Genomic DNA, 26,139 nt, shown 5'->3' with positions numbered 1-26,139 from the left:
GCCACGTAGTATATTGCCCAGCCACGTAGTATATTGCCCAGTCACGTAGTATATTGCCCAGCCATGTAGTATATTGCCCAGCCACGTAGTATATTGCCCAGTCACGTAGTATAATGCACAGCCACGTAGTATATTGCCCAGTCACGTAGTATATTGCCCAGCCACGTAGTATATTGCCCAGCTACGTAGTATATTGCCCAGTCACGTAGTATATTGCCCAGCCACGTAGTATATTGCACAGCGACGGAGTATACAGCACAGAGCCACGTAGTATAGAGACTTAAAATAAAAAATAAACATATACTCACCTTCCGAAGGCCCGTTGAAGTCCTGCTATACTCACCATCCGCCTTTCCCACTCCTCGCGACGCTCCGGTGACCGCTCCATGCAAGCGGCAGCGTCGCGAGGAGTGGGAAAGGCGGCGGAGGGTGAGTATAGCAGGTTTTTTGTTTTTTTAATTATTTTTAACATTACATATTTTTACTATTGATGCTGCATAGGCAGCATCAATAGTAAATAGTTGGGGACACACAGGGTTAATAGCAGCGGTAACGGAGTGCGTTACACCGTGGCCCGTTACCGCTGCCATTAACCCTGTGTGAGCGGTGACTGAAGGGGATTATGGAGCGGGCGCCGGCCAGTGAGTGCAGGGGATTAGTGGAGGGACTAATCGGACTGTGCCCGTCGCTGATTGGTCGCGGCAGCCATGACAGGCAGCTGCCGAGACCAATCAGCGACGTGGGATTTCCGTTACGGAAGTTGAGGACAGACAGACGGAGGTTCCCCTTAGACAATTATATATATACCACACAGTCTGATGGAAAGGTTGGACATATGCAAAGCCTCACACAAAAAAACATGGGTACATTTGCTATCCATGAAAATCTCGGATAGCACTTGTCAGATGTAATCAGTCGTGTGCATAAGCCCTAAGGCCATGTTCACACATATTCAGTATTTGGTCAGTATTTTACATCAGTATTTATAAGCCAAAACCAGGAGTGGAACAATTAGAGGAAAAGTATAATAGAAACATATGCACCACTTCTGTATTTATCACCCTCTCCTGGTTTTGGCTTACAAATACTGATGTAAAATACTGAACAAATAATGAACGTGTGAATGTGGTCTTAGTATAGGGTAACACAAACATATAAAAAAAAATCATCCAAAAAAGTGGGATGATTTTTTTTCTCACCTGTCATCCATGTGCAGTCCGTTTTTTTTCTTTGTTTGTTTTTTTTACAGTAGCAGCTGTTTAATTTTAGAAGACCATTTACAGTTTCCTATGTTACAGAATTGCCATATATCCATAAAAATCGGTTGCTAAACTGTGGCAACTAATTTTTCTTCTCTCATCCATACAGTAGACTTGAATTGGGTGAGTCTCATCTGTTTTCCAGGGGAAAATCATGCATGCTGCAATTTTTTTTTTCAGTCAGTGAAAAAAAACCCGTTAATCTGCACTGTCTCCATGAATGAACAAGGATGATGGTGTGCACTCTGGTCAAGGACACGGAGGTGCTGGTAAAACAGACCGTGTGGTCAAGTCAATAGTAGAAGAAAAATTACCGCACACTCGAAACTGGTATGATGCAAAAAGGTATATGCCAGATTTATTTAAAAAAAACAAGTCAACAATTAGAATTGCCACTGTGATAATTCGTAGATAGAAACCCGTCGTTTGGACCCTCCCGGGTCTTATTCATGGGGTTACTAGGAAAGCAAATAAACAGTATAAGTAGCTGTTTGTGACATAACAGTATACATAAAAGTAAACAAATAAGAACAAGAAAGTGAAAACAATAATACACCAATATATAAAATATAATATGTACAATATATACAAGGCAACCAGCGGCGATGAAGGGCATACTGTCTGGAGCAGCGAAGAGTAAGCCTGTAGCTAAGAGGTAAATCTAGTATATCAGTTAACTACTGTTTAGGGGAAATATAATGTTTACCTTAACTCTTTTGATACACAAACATAGGAGTGGCAGTGATAGAAGGCAAGACAATTGTCCCTTTAAGGCATAATCTGTCATTATAACAAAATATCCACATTACACAATGTATAGGTATTCAGACAGCCTAAGTCCTGTACAGGTATGGGGGAGGAGAGGGAAGAGAGTGGGTTCCAGACATGTATGGTGATGGAGATTATGTAATAGCCCCAGTATAGTGTGGAGGAATAGTAAAATGGGGTATAGGATCTACTGGGGTGTGTCCTCAGCGGTCCCGAGTACCCCTAGGGCAGCGTATGTGGAGAAAAGTGAGGGATAAGTATGGCCATGAAGAGAACCCCCAACAGGAAATACCACAGATGTATAGAGGAATATATTTTGGATACCTTATAGTAAGTCCAGTAATTACTCCTGTGGTAGGCCGGCGTCACACTCAGCGTATAAAAATACGGTCCGTAATTTACGGCCGTAATACGCAGAAAAGTCCCCAAAATAGTGGTCCATATCCCCTCCGTAGGCAGGGTGTGTCAGCGTATTTTGGCATGGCATCCTCCGTACGTAATCCGTATGGCATCCATAAAATATATATATATATATATATATATATATATATATATATATATATATATATATATATATATATAAAAATATTTTATCCAGCGCGAGATAGCTTTAAAGCCGTTAATTCAATTGCCGGCTTTTGCTATCTCCTTCCTAAACCCGACATGATATGAGACATGGTTTACATACAGTAAACCATCTCATATCCCCATTTTTTTGCATATTCCACACTACTAATGTTAGTAGTGTGTATGTGCAAAATTTGGGCGCTCTAGCTATTAAATTAAAGGGTTAAATGGTGGAAAAAATTGGCGTGGGCTTCCGCGCAATTTTCTCCGCCAGAGTAGTAAAGCCAGTGACTAAGGGCAGATATTAATAGCCTGGAGAGGGTCCATGGTTATTGCCCCCCCCCTGGCTAAAAACACCTGCCCCCAGCCACCCCAGAAAAGGCACATCTGTAAGATGCGCCTATTCTGGCACTTGGCCACTCTCTTCCCATTCCCGTGTAGCGGTGGGATATGGGGTAATGAAGGGTTAATGCCACCTTGCTATTGTAAGGTGACATTAAGCCAGATTAATAATGGAGAGGCGTCAATTATGACACCTATCTATTATTAATCCAATAGCATGAAATGGTTAAAAAAAACACACACACATTATTACAAAGTATTTTAATGAAATAAAGACACAGGTTGTTGTAATATTTTATTAGACTCTTAATCCACCTGTATGTAAACCATGTCTCATATCATGTCGGGTTTAGGAAGGAGAGAGCAAAAGCCGGTAATTGAATTACCGGCTTTAAAGCTATCTAGCGCTGTATGAAATATTAACCCCTTTACCCCCAAGGGTGGTTTGCACGTCAATGACCAGGCCAATTTTTACAATTCTGACCACTGTCCCTTTATGAGGTTATAACTCCGAAACGCTTCAACGGATCCTGGTGATTCTGACATTGTTTTCTCGTGACATATTGTACTTCATGATAGTGGTAAAATTTCTTTGATAGTACCTGCGTTTATTTGTGAAAAAAACGGAAATTTGGCGAAAATTTTGAAAATTTCGCAATTTTCAAACTTTGAATTTTTATGCAATTAAATCACAGAGATATGTCACACAAAATACTTAATAAGTAACATTTCCCACATGTCTCCTTTACATCAGCATAATTTTGGAACCAATTTTTTTTTTGTTAGGGAGTTATAAGGGTTAAAAGTTGACCAGCAATTTCTCATTTTTACAACACCATTTTTTTTTAGGGACCACGTCTCATTTGAAGTCATTTTGAGGGGTCTATATGATAGAAAATGCCCAAGTGTGACACCATTCTAAAAACTGCACCCCTCAAGGTGCTCAAAACCACATTCAAGAAGTTTATTAACCCTTCAGGTGTTTAATAGGAATTTTTGGAATGTTTAAATAAAAATGAAGATTTAACTTTTTTACACAAAAAATTTACTTCAGCTCCAATTTGTTTTATTTTACCAAGGGTAACAGGAGAAATTGGACCCAAAAAGTTGTTGTCCAATTTGTCCTGAGTACGCTAATACCCCATATGTGGCAGTAAACCACTGTTTGGGCGCATGGGAGAGCTCGGAAGGGAAGGAGCGCTATTTGACTTTTCAATGCAAAATTGACAGGAATTGAGATGGGACGCCATGTTGCGTTTGGAGAGCCACTGATGTGCCTAAACATTGAAACCCCCCACAAGTGACACCATTTTGGAAAGTAGACCCCCTAAGGAACTTATCTGGATGTGTGGTGAGCACTTTGACCCACCAAGTGCTTCACAGAAGTTTATAATGCAGAACCGTAAAAATAAAAAATCATATTTTTTCACAAAAATTATATTTTTGCCCCCAATTTTTTATTTTTCCAAGGGTAAGAGAAGAAATTGGACCTCAAAAGTTGTTGTCCAATTTGTCCTGAGTACGCTGATACCCCATATGTGGCAGTAAACCACTGTTTGGGCGCATGGGAGAGCTCGGAAGGGAAGGAGCGCAGTTTGACTTTTCAATGCAAAATTGACAGGAATTGAGATGGGACGCCATGTTGCGTTTGGAGAGCCACTGATGTGCCTAAACATTGAAACCCCCCACAAGTGACACCATTTTGGAAAGTAGACCCCCTAAAGAACTTATCTAGAGGTGTGGTGAGCACTTTGACCCACCAAGTGCTTCACAGAAGTTTATAATGCAGAACCGTAAAAATAAAAAATCATATTTTTTCACAAAAATTATATTTTTGCCCCCAATTTTTTATTTTTCCAAGGGTAAGAGAAGAAATTGGACCTCAAAAGTTGTTGTCCAATTTGTCCCGAGTACGCTGATACCCCATATGTGGCAGTAAACCACTGTTTGGGCGCATGGGAGAGCTCGGAAGGGAAGGAGCGCCGTTTGACTTTTCAATGCAAAATTGACAGGAATTGAGATGGGACGCCATGTTGCGTTTGGAGAGCCACTGATGTGCCTAAACATTGAAACCCCCCACAAGTGACACCATTTTGGAAAGTAGACCCCCTAAGGAACTTATCTGGATGTGTGGTGAGCACTTTGACCCACCAAGGGCTTCACAGAAGTTTATAATGCAGAGCCATAAAAATAAAACAAAATTTTTTTCCCACAAAAATTATTTTTTAGCCCCCAGTTTTGTATTTTCCCTAGGGTAACAGGAGAAATTGGACCCCAAAAGTTGTTGTCCAATTTGTCCTGAGTACGCTGATACCCCATATGTGGGGGGGAACCACCGTTTGGGCGCATGGGAGGGTTCGGAAGGGAAGGAGCGCCATTTGGAATGCAGACTTAGATGGAATGGTCTGCAGGCGTCACATTGCGTTTGCAGAGCCCCTAATGTACCTAAACAGTAGAAACCCCCCACAAGTGACACCATTTTGGAAAGTAGACCCCCTAAGGAACTCATCTTGATGTGTTGTGAGAGCTTTGAACCCCCAAGTATTTCACTACAGTTTATAACGCAGAGCCATGCAAATAAAAAATATTTTTTTTTCCACAAAAATTATATTTTAGCCCCCAGTTTTGTATTTTTCCAAGGTTAGCAGGAGAAATTGGACCCTAAATGTTGTTGTCCAATTTGTCCTGAGTACGCTGATACCCGATATGTGGGGGGGAACCACCGTTTGGGCGCATGGGAGGGCTCGGAAGGGAAGGAGCATCATTTGGAATGCAGACTTAGATGGATTGGTCTGCAGGCGTCACATTGCGTTTGCAGAGCCCCTAATGTACCTAAACAGTAGAAACCCCCCACAAGTGACCCCATATTGGAAACTAGACCCCTCAATGAACTTATCTAGATGTGTTGTGAGAACTTTGAACCCCCAAGTGTTTCACTACAGTTTATAACGCAGAGCCGTGAAAATAAAAAATCTTTTTGTTTTCCCACAAAAATTATTTTTTAGCCCCCAGTTTTGTATTTTCCCAAGGGTAACAGGAGAAATTGGTCCACAAAAGTTGTTGTCCAATTTGTCCTGAGTACGCTGATACCCCATATGTTGGGGTAAACCCCTGTTTGGGCACACAGGAGAGCTCGGAAGGGAAGGAGCACTGTTTTACTTTTTCAACGCAGAATTGGCTGGAATTGAGATCGGACGCCATGTCGTGTTTGGAGAGCCCCTGATGTGCCGAAACAGTGAAAACCCCCCAATTATAACTGAAACCCTAATCTAAACACACCCCTAACCCTAATTCCAACGGTAACCCTAACCACACCTCTAACCCTGACACACCCCTAACCCTAATCCCAACCCTATTCCCAACTGTAAATGTAATCTAAACCCTAACCCTAACTTTAGCCCCAACCCTAACTGTAGCCCCAACCCTAACCCTAACCCTAGCCCTAACCCTAGCCCTAACCCTAACCCTAACCCTAGCCCTAACCCTAGCCCTAACCCTAGCCCTAACCCTAGCCCTAACCCTAGCCCTAGCCCTAACCCTAGCCCTAACCCTAGCCCTAACCCTAGCCCTAACTCTAACCCTAGCCCTAACCCTAGCCCTAACCCTAGCCCTAACCCTAGCCCTAGCCCTAACCCTAGCCCTAGCCCTAACCCTAGCCCTAACCCTAATGGGAAAATGGAAATAAATACATTTTTTTTTATTTTTCCCTAACTAAGGGGGTGATGAAGGGGAGTTTGATTTACTTTTATAGCGAGTTTTTTAGCGGATTTTTATGATTGGCAGCCGTCACACACTGAAAGACCCTATTTATTGCAAAAAATATTTTTTGCAATACCACATTTTGAGAGCTATAATTTTTCCATATTTTGGTCCACAGAGTCATGTGAGGTCTTGTTTTTTGCGGGACGAGTTGACGTTTTTATTGAAAACATTGTTGGGCACGTGACATTTTTTGATCGCTTTTTATTCCGATTTTTGTGAGGAAGAATGACCAAAAGCCAGCTATTCATGAATTTCTATTGGGGGAGGCGTTTATACCGTTCCGCGTTTGGTAAAATTGATAAATCAATTTTATTCTTCGGGTCAGTACGATTACAGCGATACCTCATTTATATCATTTTTTTATGGTTTGGCGCTTTTATACGATAAAAACTATTTTACAGAAAAAATAATTATTTTTGCATCGCTTTATTCTCAGGACTATAACTTTTTTATTTTTTTGCTGATGATGCTGTATGGCGGCTCTTTTTTTGCGGGACAATATGACGCTTTCAGCGGTACCATGGTTATTTATATCTGTCCTTTTGATCGCGTGTTATTCCACTTTTTGTTCGGCGGTATGATAATAAAGCGTTGTTTTTTGCCTCGTTTTTTTTTTTTTTTCTTACGGTGTTTACTGAAGGGGTTAACTAGTGGGACAGTTTTATAGGTCGGGTCGTTACGGACGCGGCGATACTAAATATGTGTACTTTTATTGGTTTTTTTTTTTTATTTAGATGAAGAAATGTATTTATGGGAATAATATATTTTTTTTTTTTTCATTATTTTGGAATATTTTTTTTAATGTTTTTTACACATTTGGAAAATTTTTTTTTTACTTTTTTACTTTGTCCCAGGGGGGGACATCACAGATCAGTGATCTGACAGTTTGCACAGCACTCTGTCAGATCACTGATCTGACATGCAGCGCTGCAGCCTTCACAGTGCCTGCTCTGAGCAGGCTCTGTGAAGCCACCTCCCTCCCTGCAGGACCCGGATCCGCGGCCATCTTGGATCCGGGGCTGGAGGGAGCAGGGAGGGAGGTGAGACCCTCGCAGCAACGCGATCACATCGCGTTGCTCCGGGGGTCTCAGGGAAGCCCGCAGGGAGCCCCCTCCCTGCGCGGTGCTTCCCTGCACCGCCGGCACATCGCGATCATCTTTGATCGCGGTGTGCCAGGGGTTAATGTGCCGGGGGCGGTCCGTGACCGCTCCTGGCACATAGTGCCGGATGTCAGCTGCGATAAGCAGCTGACACCCGGCCGCGATCGGCCGCGCTCCCCCCGTGAGCGCGGCCGATCGGCTATGACGTACTATCCCGTCCAGGGTCAGATAAGCCCAGGGCACCTCGACGGGATAGTACGTCTAAGGTCACAGAGGGGTTAATATATATACATATATGTGTCTCAATGACATATCTATCTATCTATCTATCTATCTATCTATCTATATACACCTATTCTATGTGTACACATTTATTCTACCTATTCTATTGTAAGCTGTCAGTGTGATTTTACTGTACACCGCACTGAATTGCCGGCTTTTCTCTCTAACACCGCTGCGTATTTCTCGCAAGTCACACTGCTGGTCCGTGTGTAATCCGTATTTTTATGGCCCCCATAGACTTTCATTGGCGTATTTTTTGCGCAATACGGTGACAAACGCAGCATGCTGCGATTTTCTACGGCCGTAGAAGACCGTATAATACGGATCAGTAAAATACGGCAGATAGGAGCTGGGGCATAGAGAAGCATTGGGCCGTGTGTAATGCGTGTTTTACGGACGTATTTTATGCGCTCATACGTCCGTAAAACTCGCTAGTGTGAAGCCAGCCGTATAGGTAGAAGGATCCTGTTTAGGGTGAGCCGCAGCATGTAGAGCTGTCCTGCAGGTAATATGAGCATAGTGCTGAATGGATTACACTGCCAAGTGGCAAGTAGAAGGTATGGCCATGAGGAGACCCCCCCAACAATAAGAAATACCGCACATGTTTAAAGGAATATACTTTGGATACCTTATGAGTCCAGTAATTGCTCCTGTGGCATAAGTAGAGGGATCCTGTTTAGGGTGGGCCGCAGCATGTGGAGCTGTCCTGCAGGTAACATGAGCATAGTGCTAAATGGATTATATTACCAGGTGGCAAGCAGAGGGTGGAGGGGGGCGGAGAGTCCGTGTACCTGCTCTGTCCTGCTTCCGGGAGTCAACGGCGCATCCCGCGCTCAGCTGTGCTGTCCTGGATTGGAGGTGGGGATATGCCTGCATGTCGTCCTAAAATACCGCCGTACTGGAAGTACGCACTCCCGGACCGGAAGTGACGCGGTCACAGAAGCCGCGCATGCGCACTGAGTGCTAAATGCAAGTGAGGGCGAGAGGATGCCCACTTGTGGGAGTGATGGCGCTGTATGAGGCTGCGCAATGGACTCTGTGTATGAGTACGGCATAGGAGTGCCCAGTAAAAGGAAAGTATAGGCACCATAATCCTATTGATAATAGGGGGCGGACCACTATGTCAATAAAGAGAGAACTGTCAGTTTAAGTGTAAATGAGAATGGGGTTGATGGCACAAAGGGGATTAGAGGTGAATAACCCATTATGGACTGAAAAATAAATAGTATGGAGACATTCCTTATTTTGTTATAATGACAGATTATGCCTTAAAGGGACCATTGTCTTGCCTTCTATCACTGCCACTCCTATGTTTGTGTATCAAGAGTTAAGGTAAACATTATATTTCCCCTAAACAGTAGTTAACTGATATACTAGATTTACCTCTTTGCTACAGGCTTACTCTTCCCTGCTCCAGACAGTATGCCCTTCATCGCCTCTGGTTGCCTTGTATATATTGTACATATTATATTTTATATATTGGTGTATTATTGTTTTCACTTTCTTGTTTTTATTTGTTTACTTTTATGTATACTGTTATGTCACAAACAGCTACTTATACTGTTTATTTGCTTTCCTAGTAACCCCATGAATAAGACCCCGGAGGGTCGAAACGTTGGGTTTCTATCTACGAATTCATTTCAAAAACCTGACCTGCACATCCAAACATAGACTAAGTGTGAACAGGTGCTGAACCTAGAGTCGCCAACTCGTATATGGTTAAATAAATAAGGCAGCACACTGCAGCGCTAGAACATACAAACTTGAAATACGAAATTTGAAGTGCACTACTGCACTAGAAATATGAAAAATGAGAGCGTTTAGCGCATAAAAATGGCCAATTTTATGTGTACCTGGTAGCCACTTTACGGCATCTCTCTTATACCAGGTCCTACGCTTGCCTTACCTCGCTGAGAATAAACGTCTCCATCTGAATGGGTACATGTGAAACCTCTTCCTAGACTAAAATTCTCTCTCTCTATGGAGGGGTATTGGACCTGCTGTAATTAAAACACCTGTGGCTAGAAGGCGGAGTGCACGATCAGAAGGCTAGAGAATACATTTCAAAAACCTGACCTGCACATCCAAACATAGACTAAGTGTGAACAGGTGCTGAACCTAGAGTCGCCAACTCGTATATAGTTAAATAAATAAGGCAGCACACGGCCATTCAGATGCAAACTCGGCTTTGGGAAAATGGCCGCCGCGATCTCTTCTGGGCACGCGCGGCATCCCGCGGCCATTTTCCTGAAGCCCCGTGCAGCAGAGCACTCCATCTGCGCACGCGCGGCCCCAGGAAGATGGCCGCCCCCACCGATGAAAGGGATGACAGCGCAGATCGCGCGCTGTGTCTTCACGTGCGCGCAGGGAATTCGGAACTTGGACATGCGCACACCACTACGCCACCAACGGAAAGCTGGGGAAGAAAAGAGCGATGTCACCACGCCCACCCGACCTGACCAGCCTGATTGACAGGCGAAAACGGCGACTTTGGTAATGTATTTCTCAGCATAGGTGGGGAATCAGGGTACACTACATACACTATAGTAACGCACAGCGCAGGCCCTATTTAACAGTATTTATATCTCAATCTGAAAAAACGGGGTGACAGGTTCCCTTTAAATGCACCATTGGCAGGGTTATAAGAATGGTACCAAATACCTGCAATGTCCATCCCTCCAAGTACAGCGCACCCCATTGACTGCCACTTCAGGGCTTAACTTTAGTGGGACTAGTGTCCAGTGTTCAGTGATAACATTTTTTTTAAATGAGACAATTGATCCCATTTTATTTTTTTTATTTTGTGTGTCAGTATGGTGAAAAAATATATTTTTTTGTCTTTTATTAATTTTTTTAGTGTTCACTATAAATAATGGAACTGAGTGTTCTAAGTGTTCCAATACCAATTATGTGTACTTTCTTTTGCATTCTTTTTTTTTTCACCCTTTTTTTTATTTTTGGGTCTAAAGCTAAATTTAAATGGAAAAACTGAATTTTTTGTTTTTTTCTTTCCACTCTGCATTAGTTCATCTGAACCACCTGAAGGGTTAACAAACTTGCTAAATACTATTTTTAACCCCTTAGTGTCAGAGCCAATTTGGTACTTAATGACCGAGCGAATTTTTGCAATTCTGACCACTGTCACTTTATGAGGTTATAACTCTGGAACGCTTCAACGGATCCCGCTGATTCTGAGATTGTTTTTTCGTGACATATTGTACTTCATGTTAGTGGTAACATTTCTTCGATATTACTTGCGATTATTTATGAAAAAAACGGAAATATGGCGAAAATTTTTAAAATTTTGCAATTTTCAAACTTTGTATTTTTATGCCCTTAAATCAGAGAGATATGTCACGAAAAATAGTTAATAAATAACATTTCCCACATGTCTACTTTACATCAGCACAATTTTGGAAACAAAATTTTTTTTTGTTAGGGAGTTATAAGGGTTAAAAGTTGACCAGCAATTTCTCATTTTTACAACACCATTTTTTTTTAGGGACCACATCACATTTGAAGTCATTTTGAGGGGTCTATATGATAGAAAATAATGAAGTGTGACACCATTCTAAAAACTACACCCCTCAAGGTTCTCAAAACCACATTCAAGAAGTTTATTAACCCTTTACGTGCTTCACAGGAACTGAAACAATGTGGAAGGAAAAAATGAACATTTAACTTTTTTTTGCAAACATCTTAATTCAGAACCATTTTTTTTATTTTCACAAGTGTAAAAACAGAAATGTAACCATAAATTTTGTTATGCAATTTCTCCTGAATACGCCAATACCCCATATGTGGGGGTAAACCACTGTTAGGGCGCACCGCAGAACTTAGAAGTGAAGGAGCGCCGTTTGACTTTTTCAATGCAGAATTGGCTGGAATTGAGATCGGACGCCATGTCACGTTTAGAGAGCCCCTGATGTGCCTAAACAGTGGAAACCCCCCACAAGTGACACCATTTTGGAAACTAGACCCCTTAAGGAACTTATCTAGATGTGTGGCGAGCACTTTGAACCCCCAAGTGCTTCACAGAAGTTTATAACGTAGAGCCGTGAAAATAAAAAAATCGCTTTTGTTTACACAAAAATGATCTTTTTGCCCACAAATTCTTATTTTCACAAGGGTAACAGGAGAAATTAGACCACAAAAGTTGTTGTGCAATTTCTCCTGAATACGTCGATACCCCATATGTGGGGGTAAACCACTGTTAGGGCGCACCGCAGAGCTTGGAAGAGAAGGAGTGCCGTTTTACTTTTTCAATGTAGAATTGGCTGGAATTGAGATCGGACGCCATGTCCCGTTTGGAGAGCCCCTGATGTGCCTAAACAGTAGAAATCCCCCACAAGTGACCCCATTTTGGAAACTAGACCCCCCATGGAACTTATCTAGATGTGTGGTGAGAACCTTGAATGCCCAAGTGCTTCACAGAAGTTTATAATGCAGAGCCGTGAAAATAAGAAATATTTTTTTTTTCCACAAAAAAGATATTGTAGCCCCCAAGTTTTTATTTTCACAAGGGTAACAGGAGAAATTGGACTGCAATAGTTGTTGTCCAATTTATCCCGAGTACGCTGATGTGCCATATGTGGGGGTAAACCACTGTTTGGGCGCACGGCAGAGCTCGGAAGGGAAGGAGCGCCTTTTTGGAATGCAGACTTTGATAGAATGGTCTGTGGGCATTATGTTGCGATTGCAGAGCCCCTGATATACCTAAACTGTAGTAACCCCCCACAAGTGACCCCATTTTGGAAACTAGACCCCCCAAGGAACTTATCTAGATGTGTGGTGAGAACTTTGAATGCCCAAGTGCTTCACAGAAGTTTAGAATGCAGAGTCGTGAAAATAAAAAATATTTTTTTTTTTCACAAAAAAGATTTTGTAGCCCCCAAGTTTTTATTTTCACAAGGGTAACAAGAGAAATTGGACCCCAGAAGTTGTTGTCCAATTTATCCCGAGTACGCTGATGCCCCATATGTGGGGGTAACCCACTGTTTGGGCGCACGGCAGAGCTCAGAAGGGAGGGAGCACCATTTGACTTTTTGAGAGCAAAATTGGCTGTCGTGTTTGGAGACCCCCTGATGTACCTAAACAGTGGAAATCCCCCAATTCTAGCTCCAACCCCTAACCCTAATCCCAACCTGATCCATAATCCTAATCACTAACCCTAACCATAATCACAACCCTTACCCCAAAACAACCCTAATGTCAACCCTAACCATAACCCTAATCAAAACCCTAAATCCAACACACCCCTAATCCTAATCTCAACCCTAACCTCAAACCTAACCCTAATCCCAATACACCCCTAATCACAACCCTAACCTTAACCCTAATCCCAAACCTAACCCTAATCCCAAGCGTAACCCTAATGCCAACCCTAACCCTAATACCAACCCTAATCCAAACCCTAAACCTAATCCCAGCTCTAACCCTAACTTTAGCCCCAACCCTAGCCCTAACTTTAGCCCCAACCCTAACCCTAGCCCTAAGGCTACTTTCACACTTGCGTTGTTTGGCATTCCGTCGCAATCCGTCGTTTTGGACAAGAAACGGATCCTGCAAATGTGCCCGCAGGATGCGTTTTTTGCCCATAGTATTGCCGACGGATCGTGACGGATGGCCACACGTCGCGTCCGTCGTGCACTGGATCAGTTGTGTTTTGGCGGAGCGTCGGCACAAAAAAACGTTCAATGAAACGTTTTTTTGTACGTCGCATCCGCCATTTCTGACCGCGCATGCGTGGCCGTAACTCCGCCCCCTCCTCCCCAGGACATAGATTGGGCAGCGGATGCGTTGAAAAACTACAGCTGCTGCCTACGTTGTGCACAATTTTCACAACGTGCGTCGGTATGTCGGGCCGACGCATTGCGACGGCCCCGTACCGACGTAAGTGTGAAAGAAGCCTAACCCTAAATTTAGCCCCAACCCTAACCCTAAATTTAGCCCCAACCCTAACCCTAAATTTAGCCCCAACCCTACCCCTAACCTAACCCTACCCCTAACCCTAACCTAACCCTACCCCTAACCTAACCCTAGCCGTAACCCTACCCCTAACCCTAACCTAACCCTACCCCTAACCTAACCCTAGCCGTAACCCTACCCCTAACCTAACCCTAGCCCTAACCCTACCCCTACCCTAACCCTACCCCTAACCCTAACCCTACCCCTAACCCTACCCCTACCCCTAACCTAACCCTAGCCCTAACCCTAACCCTACCCTACCCCTAACCCTACCCCTAACCCTAACCCTACCCCTAACCCTACCCTACCCCTACCCCTAACCCTACCCCTAACCCTACCCCTAACCCTAACCCTAATTTTAGCCCTAACCGCTGTTCTCCTGCCGGCCGGCAGATGGAGACAGATGGCGGGCGCACTGGGCATGCGTCCGCCATGTTCTTCTGCCGGCGGCCAGGAGGAGCAGCAAGAGGATCCAGGGACCTAGGTGAGTATGCTAGGGTCCCCGAATCCCCCTATTTCTCTGTCCTCTGATGTGCGATCACATCAGAGGACAGAGAATTACACTTTACTTTTTTTTTTTTTTTTTTTTTTTGCGGTCGCCGGTAAACAGTTAATTACCGGCGATCGCAAAACAGGGGTCGCTAAAACCGACCCCCGATCATGCTCTTTGGGGTCTCGGCTACCCCAGGCAGCCGAGACCCCAAAGATTCTCCCGGTGCCGGCCGGCGGGCGCACTGCGCATGCGCCCGCCATTTTGAAGATGGCGGCGCCCACCGGGAGACACGAGGAGCATCGGGGGAGCTAGGTGAGTATTGGGAGGCCACCTGGGACCCCTTTTCTCTGTCCTCCGATGTGCGATCACATCGGAGGACAGAGAAATTAAAAAGAGATCGCTTTTTTTTTTTTTTGCGATCGCCGGTAAACGGTTAATTACCGGCGATCGCAAATGCGGGGAGGGTTAAAAACCCCCCGAATCATGTTCTCTGGGGTCTCGGCTACCCTCGGCAGCCGAGACCCCGGAGAAAATCGGCCTGTGGGGGGCGCTATACACTTTTTCCACAGCGCCGTTAATTAACAGCGCTGTGGTTTAAGTACCCTTAGCGGCCGCCGTTAAAAGGCGTATCGGCGGTCGGTAAGGGGTTAATACTGTAAGGGGTGCACTTTTAAAAATAGAGGTACTTGTGTAGGGTTTTTAATCTATTGGCTCTTCTAAGGCACTTGAGAACTGAATCGATTCTTAATTTAAAAAGTTTTGGAATGTTCTTTAAAAATTTGAAAAAATTGCTGCTAGATTTAAAAAAAAAAAGAAAAAAAAAAGAAAAAGTCTGTCTCCCAAAAAATTAATGGACATATAAAGTAGTTAAATCAACATAAAGTGCACATATGGGAAATGTTAGTTATTAACTATTTTTGGTTGGAACAACTATTAGTTTTTGGAATTAAAGGGGTTGTCCGCTACTCAGACAACCTCTCCTCAATTGCTATATTCTCACGGGAGCCTTGAAGCCAATCAGCAGCTGCTTCACTGTCACTTCCTTTGGATATAATTCATATTCGGAGGTAGTTGGAGAGCAGCCGCAGCTCTCGCTTCTTCCAGGGGTCCATTTCATCCAAAGGAAGTGAAACTGAAGTGACTCCTGATTGGGTGGAGGGCTCTCGTGGTATAACAATGTCACACGATCCTGGTGAGGCCAGGTGCCGACGTTGCAGGAGTGTAGAATAGGCTGGTGAGAATGGGTTGCCTGAGTAATAGACAACCCGGTAAGATTTTATTTGTACACTATTAAAGTTGGAAAATTGTCTTAGCTACCAAAGGCACAAAATGTGGACAAACTCATGACAAGGACGGAAGGGAGGAATTGTTGAAATATTTTTGTGTGTTTTTTCTGTGTTGAGTGTTTTTATTTAAATTATAATAATTAATAAATTATTTTATGATATTTGTATTACGGTAGCTCTTAAGTACTGATAGTCAGTTGATCTTTATCTCCTCAAGTTTGTCTACCCTGATGAACATTACACAGTTATTTTCCTTGCGCTAATAAGTTAAGACAGGAATGTACTTCAGTCTTATCTATTGCTTAGTTGATGTGCCAGGATGAAATAACAAAAATGCTTATTTTAAAGAAGCACTCCGTTTTTTTTTTTTCATTATCCACTCTTTTAGGCTACGTTCACTTTAGCGTTGTGCGGGGCTGTGTCGGGCGCAGCCGCAGCAACACATGCGCCATGCGCCCCTATATTTAACATGGGGGCGCATGGACATGCGTTGTCTTGCGTTTTGTGACGCATGTGTCTTTTGGGCGCAACAGAAAACGCTGCATGATGCAGTTTTTTCTGCGCCAAAAATCATGAAAAAATGAACGCATGCGTCACAAAAAGCTGCTTTTTGCATGCGTTGTGCGTTGTGTCGCCGACGCAGCACCGCACAACCCAAATGTGAACGTAGCCTTAGTAATCAATAATGTGTGTATAGTGAGTATCTTAAAATACCTGTGTGCCGTCTACGATAGCCTCACATTAACCTATAACACGGCCGATGTTTTATCGGATAGCACTTGAACCACATCGGATAGCACTTGAACCACATCGGATAGCACCCAAACCAATCTTATTCTATGGGGCAGTGCGGATCTGCTGCTACTTTTCTCATGCTGATGTGAGAAAAATCACAGCATGCTGCGAGTGGCTCCAGAATTCGGATCTCGCTCACTATACATACAAGTCTATGGGTGCGTGTTGAACATTGGGCTGCATTTGGAGTCCAACATCCATGGACTCAGACAATAGAGAAGATGGAGAAATTAAGTTCTCCATCTTCTCCACTGTTGTTCTGTGATTATTTCATGGAAGAGAATTAGTTTGAGCCAAGAGTCATTAGCATAATCGGTCCGATTCAGTATCATAAAAATATATACACCAATGTGACCCCCGCCTTAGTCTCAGACTACATAGAAAACACCGGTGAGCTGGCCGGTCATTTGATAACAGATCGGCGCTGGCAGTGGTGGAAGAAAACGACCAGTAGGTATTGCGATATACTCTCTCTAAACATATACAAAGAAAGAAGACAATGTGGCACTCACCAGCTTGTGCTGCGATAAAAAAGTCCTTTATTGCGCCGTAGCGTGGACTGAGGACATCATAATAACAGCTGCAGGTATATGCGAGGGTACAAGGTGACCGAGGACGACGGCTGTTTCGCGCGGACTGCGCTTAAACGGGTCCAGGTGCGTGATTAACCATGATGTCAGTTCCCTTTTAAGGTATAGCGATCATCATGTGTGCATAGAAAACAATGTGCGTCTTTTTTTTTTACCTTAAAAACATGACAAGACATTTTTTACATATATGCACAGAGTTACAACATTGATAAAAACACTTAATCACATAAAGCAAACCGGGCAATTTTTTAACACATAGAATTTTTATAAGAAGACTGACATGTCTAATTTATCATTCACCCCTATTGGGCCCTGAGCATTAGTTCACATAATCCATTTCCCTTCATACTGTAAAAGAATTTTATTATGATTTCCTCCTTGTGGCGGGTATTTCACAATTTCTAAACCAGCAAATCGCAATAGTCTAGGATTAGCATTATGAACCTCTTTGCATGTGTTTAATTAATCTCAAAGATCCTTTTCCAGTAGTTATAGAGTTAAAATGTTCTCTGAATCTGGTCGACATGGGACGGATGGTTTTCCCTATATAATAAAACAAACAGGGACAGAATAGTATGTACACTACATATTTACTTTTGCAGGAAATAAAGTCACTGACTTTGTGTCTTATGGGACCAATTTGTCATAAAAATTCTCTGTGTTAAAAAATTGCCCGGTTTGCATTAAGTGTTTTCAACAATGTTGTAACTCTGTGCATATATGTAAAAAAATGTCTTGTCATGTTTTTAAGGAGAAGAAAAAAAACAAAACAGACGCACATTGTTTTCTATGCACACATGATGATCGCTATACCTTAAAAGGGAAGTGACATCATGGTTAATCACGCACCTGGACCTGTTGAAGCTCAGTCTGCGCGAAACGGCCGTCGTCCTCGGTCACCTTGCACTCTCGCATATACCTGCAGCTGTTATTATGATGTCCTCAGTCCACGCTATGGGCAATAAAGGACTTTTTTATCACAGCACAAGCTGGTGAGTGCCACATTGTCTTCTTTCTTTGTATATGTTGCTCTTGGACTGCTAATCAATGCTGAGCACCACAAAGCCAGTGCAAGATACCACCTGATAGTGTACAGGGAACTTTTGCTGCTGCAGCCACAGAAAACTGCAGGTGAAACCTAGTGCCGTTCTACTTTTCTCTATGAAATTCATCACTATCTATAAACACTCTGATCGCTAACAGTGGGTATGAAAATAAAAGAAATTCCTGAGTTCTTGTTGAACTGTGTATCAGGTGTATGTTAAAAAAAAGATAAACCGATTCCTTTTTACTCCTTGCAGCATGCCCAGTATGTATGTATTTTATGTAGGTAGATATAATGTATGCATTAATTGTCTAAATATATACATTACAAGGGAGAAAGCTGCCAATCAGTGGGGAAAAGCTCATATCTCAGGAATAGGCCAAACTCCATGACCACACAATGATTGCTTTGGCGTATTCCACACTGATTGACAGCTGTCTTTCCTATGCACATTAAAAAGTAAAAGGCTGGCATTTACAGCCAGTAAGTCGGCCATTTTTTTCCAAGGTGTGCAGGATGCGCCTTTCATTCCACCTTCCCTGTGCCCAACTGCATGTTTGTGCACTTGTTTGGGGCATAGAGAGGGGAAGACATTGGCATGGGCTTGCTCCTTTCCAGGCAATAGCAATACTCATTAGTTCCTGCTTGTGGGTAAGCACTGAATGAGTGGGCACTTAAATGTGTGTACAGTCCACAGTCTCAGTGATGCTTTCCTTGGTGCCCATCCGTCACCCACTTGACGAAACGTAGACAATTAGGTTCTCGCTTATGCCGGATGATTAGTAAGACTCTCTTTGCACGTGTCATGTTGTGTGACCCCTGGCCCGTAGTATATGACTCTGGATATAAGTTATTACGCCTTCATGGTATATATCGGTAAAATGGGATGCTTTACACCACTTACAGTACTCGAACTTTTCATCCTAAACCCTTCTGTAAGTTTAAGTGAATGTTCTCATTCTGAATTCATTTTGAAAAAGTAAAGTTTGATAGAATCATGGCAATTTACATTGCTTGGGCAGTTCAGTTCTTAATTCTTAAGAAAATGTTCTCAGGCGATGAAGTGGTCTACTTTAACACAGAAGTGTTCCTTGTGGAAAGTGATATAATGCTAAGGCTTTTTAAGGAAATAATTATACAGCAAATTCTGGCTAGAATCATTTGTCCCTGATTCTTTAAGAAGATAATGATGGGTCCAAGAAAAGGAAATCGCACATTTTAAAAATGGGGAAAAAACCTACATTAGCTGCTTCAAAAAAAAAAATCACATTAAACAAGCAGGGTTTTTGTGCATGTATGAGAGAAATAGTTGCTGAACCATGTTCTTGTCTAACAATTGCTCCGAGCATGGGTGGGCAATTTTCCCAAGAGGCTAAATGAGAGACCGTGACTGTTGTGGAGGGCTTAACCAAAAGGCTGAAATTAATTCTGCTCAGTATTAATATTTAAAATATTAATTGCAAATAATATTATTAGAAATAATATCACTGAATATTGAGCACAATTACTGATATCCCCCTATATATTTTATGAGCCTACACACAGCCCCCTTATAGACTGTATGAACCCTCACATAGCGCCTACAGTGTGAGCACCCACATAGCCTTTATATATACAATGTGAACATAGCTGCCTCTATCCTTGCAAACATCCAATACACGTATGAAACCCCGTCCCCCCCAAAAAAACATACTCCCCTCACTCCCGTTCCCTTGGCACTTTGCTCCTGTCTCCTGTATACTTACTCTCCGCACAACAGATGAGATGTAATGACGTCATCGCGTCAAGATTGCCTTGCGCAGGCGTGTACTACGGAGGACATAGAATGAACTTCAATCCAATATTGCGGCCAGCATGCAGCCAGCGGGTAAGGAAAGGGTGAATCAAACACCCGAAAACACCGCCCATATGACCGAAAACCGGTCCCGCCAAATTCAGGTGACAGGTTCCTTTTAACGCTGCTATTAACCCGGTGTGACTAACTTTTTACTATTGATGCTGCCTATGCGGCATCAATAGTAAAAAGATCTAATGTTAACCCCTTCCCGACCTGTGACGCCACATAGGCGTCAAGAAAGTCGGTGCCAATCCGACCTGTGACATCTATGTGGCGTCATGGAGGGATCGCGTCCCTGCAGATCGGGTGAAAGGGTTAACTCCAATTTTACCCGATCTGCAGGGACAGGGGGAGTGGTACTTCAGCCCAGGGGGGCTTCACCCCCCCATGGCTACGATCGCTCTGATTGGCAGTTTCACTTTCAACAGCCAATCAGAGCGATATGTAATATTTCACCTATGTAAACTGGTGAAATATTACAATCCAGCCATGGCCGATGCTGCAATATCATCGGCCATGGCTGGAAACCCTGATCTGCCACCGCCACCGATCTCCTCCCCAGTCCTCCGTCCTGTGCTCCGCGCCCCTCTGTCATCCTGCCTGCTCTACTGTCCTCTCCCCCTGTGCTCCGATCCCCCCTCATACTTACCGAGCCTCCCGGTGCCCGTCCGTCCGTCTTCTCCATGGGCGCTGCAATCTTCCAAAACGGCGGGCGCATGCAGTGCACCCGCTGAATCTGCTGGCCGGCAGATTCGTTCCAGGTAGGTTTTATCACAGTGATCAAAATGTATCACAGTGATCAAAAAAAAAAATAGTAAATGACCCCCCCCCTTTATCACCCCCAGGTAGGGACAATAACAAAATAAAGGAAGTATATATATATATTTTTTTTTTCCACTAGGGTTAGGGCTAGGGTTAGAACTAGGGTTAGGGTTAGAATTGGGCTATGTGCACACGGTGCGGATTTGGCTGCGGATCTGCAGCGGATTGGCTGCTGCGGGTTCGTAGCAGTTTTCCATCAGGTTTACAGTACCATGTAAACCTATGGAAAACCAAATCCGCTGTGCCCATGGTGCGGAAAATACAGCGCGAAAACGCTGCGTTGTATTTTCCGCAGCATGTCAATTCTTTGTGCGGATTCCGCAGCGTTTTACACCTGTTTCTCAATAGGAATCCGCACAAAAAAAACACTGTAAATCCGCTGTAAATCCGCAGGTAAAACGCAGTGCCTTTTACCTGTGGATTTTTCAAAAATCTTGCGGAAAACTCTCACATGAATCCGCAATGTGGGCACATAGCCTTAGGGTTAGGGTTGGAATTGCGGCTAGGGTTGGAAATAGGGTTAAGATTAGGCTTGTGGTTAGGGTTATGGTTAGGGGTGTGTTGGGGTTAAAGTTGTGGTTAGGGTTGGGATTAGGGTTAGGGTTGGGATTGGGGTTACGGGTGTGTTGGGGTTAGGGTTGGGGTTACGGGTGTGTTGGGGTTAGGGTTGTGGTTAGGGGTGTGTTGGGGTTAGGGTTGTGATTAGGGTTATGGCTACAGTTGGGATTAGGGTTAGGGTTGTGTTGGGGTTAGTGATGGAGTTAGAATTGAAAGGTTTCCACTGTTTAGGCACATCAGGGGTCTCCAAACACAACATGGCGCCACCTGTTGTGAATTCTGTGGTCAAGCTCCCTCCTGTGGTCATGAGTGGTACTTCGGCTGGTTCTGTCCTTGAGCTTCCTTTGGTGGATGTGAGTGGGGCTGCGGCTTCTGAGTTTCCTTCCTCAGGTGACGAGGTTAAGTCGTTAGGTGCTGCTCTATTTAACTCCACCTAGTTCTTTGTTCCTGGCCTCCAGTCAATGTTCCAGTATTGGTCTTGCTCTCTCCTGGATCGCTCTTGTGGCCTGTCTGCCCTGCATAAGCTAAGTTCTGCTTGTGTTACTTTTGTTTGCTATTTTTTCTGTCCAGCTTGCTATATTGGTTTGTCTTGCTTGCTGGAAGCTCTGGGACACAGAGGAAGCACCTCCGTACCGTTAGTCAGTGCGGAGGGTCTTTTTGCGCCCTCTGCGTGGTTGTTTGTAGGTTTTTGTGCTGACCGCAAAGCTATCTTTCCTATCCTCGGTCTATTCAGTAAGTCGGGCCTCACTTTGCTAAAACCTATTTCATCTCTGTGTTTGTATTTTCATCTTTACTCACAGTCATTATATGTGGGGGGCTGCCTTTTCCTTTGGGGAATTTCTCTGAGGCAAGGTAGGCTTATTTTTCTATCTTCAGGGCTAGCTAGTTTCTCAGGCTGTGCCCGAGGCGCCTAGGTCTGGTCAGGAGCGCTCCACGGCTACCTCTAGTGTGGTGTGATAGGATTAGGGATTGCGGTCAGCAGAGTTGCCACGTCTCAGAGTTTGTCCTATGTTATTAGTAACTATCAGGTCACTTGTGTGCTCTTAACCACCAGGTCCATTGTGTTTCTGAATCACAAGTTCATAACAGTACTGGAGGCCCAAAGTACTAATGCTTCTCAATAGAGGGAAAAGAGAAGTTCTGAGACCATTTTTTTTTCTCTGCACTGTGTTTTGTCTTTCTTTTCCCCTAGACATTTGGGTGGTTCAGGACACAGGTGTAGTGATGGACATTAAAGGTCTGTCTTCTTGTGTGGATAATCTCACTGCAAGAGTGCAAAAAAATCAAGACATTATGGTTCAGAAATCTATGTTAGAACCTAGAATTCCTATTCCTGAGTTATTTTCTGGAGATAGAGCTAAGTTTCTGAATTTCAAAAATAATTGCAAACTGTTTCTGGCTTTGAAACCCCGCTCCTCTGGTGACCCAGTACAACAAGTTAAGATCATTATTTCTTTATTACGTGGCGACCCTCAAGACTGGGCATTTTCCCTTGCGCCAGGAGACCCTGCATTATGTAATATTGATGCTTTTTTCTGGCGCTCGGATTGCTTTATGATGAACCTAATTCAGTGGATCAGGCAGAGAAAAATTTGCTGGCTCTGTGTCAGGGTCAGGATGAGGTAGAGATATATTGTCAGAAGTTTAGGAAGTGGTCTGTGCTCACTCAATGGAATGAATGTGCGCTGGCAGCAATTTTCAGAAAGGGTCTCTCTGAAGCCCTTAAGGATGTCATGGTGGGATTTCCTATGCCTGCTGGTCTGAATGAGTCTATTTCTTTGGCCATTCAGATCGATCGACGCTTACGTGAGCGTAAAATTGTGCACCATTTGGCGGTATTATCTGAGCATAAACCTGAGCCTATGCAATGTGATAGGACTTTGACCAGAGCTGAACGGCAAGAACACAGACATTGGAATGGGCTGTGTTTTTACTGTGGTGATTCCACTCATGCTATCTCCGATTGTCCTAAGCGCACTAAGCGTTTCGCTAGGTCTGCCACCATTGGTACGGTACAGTCGAAATTTCTTTTGTCCGTTACTTTGATCTGCTCTTTGTCATCCTATTCTGTCATGGCATTTGTGGATTCAGGCGCTGCCCTGAATTTGATGGACTTGGAGTTTGCTAGGCGTTGTGGGTTTTTCTTGGAGCCCTTGCAGCATCCTATTCCATTGAGAGGAATTGATGCTACGCCTTTGGCCAAGAATAAGCCTCAGTATTGGACCCAACTGACCATGTGCATGGCTCCTGCGCATCAGGAGGATATTCGCTTTTTGGTGTTGCAGAATCTGCATGATGTGGTCGTGTTGGGGTTGCCATGGCTACAAGTCCATAACCCAGTATTGAATTTGAAATCTATGTCTGTGTCCAGCTGGGGTTGTCAGGGGGTACATGGTGATGTTCCATTTCTGTCTATTTCATCATCCACCCCTTCTGAGGTCCCAGAGTTCTTGTCAGATTACCGGGATGTATTTGATGAGCCCAAGTCCAATGCCCTACCTCCGCATAGGGATTGCGATTGTGCTATCGATTTGATTCCTGGTAGTAAGTTTCCTAAAGGTCGACTGTTTAATTTGTCTGTACCTGAGCACGCCGCTATGCGGAGTTACGTAAAGGAATCCTTGGAGAAGGGTCATATTCGCCCGTCGTCGTCGCCATTGGGGGCAGGGTTCTTTTTTGTGGCCAAGAAGGATGGTTCGTTGAGACCTTGTATTGATTTCCGCCTTCTAAATAAAATCACAGTCAAATTTCAGTACCCCTTGCCGCTGCTGTCTGATTTGTTTGCTCGGATTAAGGGGGCTAGTTGGTTCACCAAGATAGATCTTCGTGGTGCGTATAATCTTGTGCGTATTAAACAGGGCGATGAATGGAAAACAGCATTTAATGCGCCCGAGGGCCATTTTGAGTACCTGGTCATGCCATTCGGGCTTTCCAATGCTCCATCAGTATTTCAGTCCTTTATGCATGACATCTTCCGAGAGTACCTGGATAAATTCCTGATTGTATACTTGGATGATATTTTGGTCTTCTCGGATGATTGGGAGTCGCGTGTGAAACAGGTTAGAATGGTGTTCCAGGTCCTGCGTGCGAATTCTTTGTTTGTGAAGGGGTCAAAGTGTCTCTTTGGTGTTCAGAAGGTTTCATTTTTGGGTTTCATTTTTTCCCCTTCTACTATCGAGATGGACCCTGTCAAAGTTCAGGCCATTTATGATTGGACTCAGCCGACATCTCTGAAGAGTCTGCAAAAGTTCCTGGGCTTTGCTAATTTTTATCGTCGCTTCATCAATAATTTTTCTAGTATTGCTAAACCGTTGACTGATTTAACCAAGAGGGTGCTTATTTTTCTATCTTCAGGGCTAGCTAGTTTCTCAGGCTGTGCCCGAGGCGCCTAGGTCTGGTCAGGAGCGCTCCACGGCTACCTCTAGTGTGGTGTGATAGGATTAGGGATTGCGGTCAGCAGAGTTCCCACGTCTCAGAGCTTGTCTGATGTTATTAGTAACTATCAGGTCACTTGTGTGCTCTTAACCACCAGGTCCATTGTGTTTCTGAATCACCAGTTCATAACAGCCACCATTGATTCCAGCCAATCTTGCGTTCAAAAAGTCAAATGGTGCTCCCTCCCGAGCCCTGACGTGCGCCCAAACATTGGTTTACCCCTACATATGGGGTACCAGTGTACTCAAAACAAACTGGTCAACAACTATTGGGGTCCAATTTCTCATGTTAGTCTTGCGAAAATAAAAAATTTCTTGCTAAAACATAATTTTTGAGGAAAGAAAAATGATTTTTTATTTTCACGGCTCTGTGTTATAAACTTTTGTGAAGAAGTTCCTAGGGGGGTCTAGTTTCCAAAATGGGGTCAATTGTGGGTGGTTTCTACTGTTTAGGCACATCAGGGGCTCTGCAAACGTAACATGATGCCCGCAGACCATTCCATCAAAGTCTGCATTCCAAAACGTCACTACTTCCCTTCCGAGCCCCGCGTGTGCCCAAACAGTGGTTCCGCCCCACATATGGGGTATCAGCGTACTCAGGACAAACTGGACAACAACTTTTGGGGTCCAATTTTTCCTGTTACTCTTGTGAAAATAAAAAATTGCAGGCTAAAAAATAATTTTTGAGGAAAGAAAAATGATTTTTTATTTTCTTGACTCTGCGTTATAAACTTCTGAGAAGCACTTGGTGGTTTAAAGTGGTCACCGCACATCTAGATTAGTTCCATGGGAGGTCTAGTTTCCAAAATGTGGTCACATGTGGGGGAGCTCCAATGTTTAGGCACACAGGGGCTCTCCAAACGCTACATGGTGTCCGCTAACAATTGGAGCTAATTTTTCATTCAAAAAGTCAAATGGCGCTTCTTCCCTTCCGAGCCCTGCCGTGTGCCCAAACAGTGGTTTACCCCCACATATGAGGTATCAGTGTACTCAGGAGTAGTTGCCCAATAAATTTTAGGATCCATTTTATCCCGCTGCCCATGTGGAAATGAACAAATTGTGGCTAAAATAAAATTTTTGTTAAAAAAAGTACTTTTTCATTTTTACGGATCAATTTGTGAAGCACCTGGGGGTTCAAAATGCTCACTATGCATCTAGATAAGTTCCTTGGGGGGTGGTCTAGTTTCTAAAATGGGTTCACTTGTGGGGGAGCTCCAATCTTTAGGTACACA

The 26,139-nt window shown here is 43.7% G+C and overlaps 1 protein-coding gene and 1 long non-coding RNA gene across 3 annotated transcripts in view; one reads left to right on the top strand and one right to left on the bottom strand.

Moving 5' to 3' along the window:
• The window catches only part of AFG1L (AFG1 like ATPase), a 228,107-nt gene that overhangs the window by 6,733 nt on the left and 195,235 nt on the right, over positions 1-26,139 (top strand). The window lies entirely within an intron of this gene.
• On the bottom strand, positions 1,581-8,992 carry LOC138637507 (uncharacterized). The gene is made up of 3 exons (XR_011312403.1): positions 8,872-8,992; positions 8,709-8,786; positions 1,581-1,717 (listed from the first exon to the last, which is right to left on the bottom strand). It is a non-coding gene; the product is annotated as an uncharacterized lncRNA (long non-coding RNA).

The sequence above is a fragment of the Ranitomeya imitator genome, chromosome 5 (assembly GCF_032444005.1).
Source record: "Ranitomeya imitator isolate aRanImi1 chromosome 5, aRanImi1.pri, whole genome shotgun sequence".
Lineage (NCBI taxonomy): Eukaryota > Metazoa > Chordata > Amphibia > Anura > Dendrobatidae > Ranitomeya > Ranitomeya imitator.
Note: the sequence above shows the minus strand (reverse complement) of the source record. Positions and strands in the feature narration are given on the sequence as shown.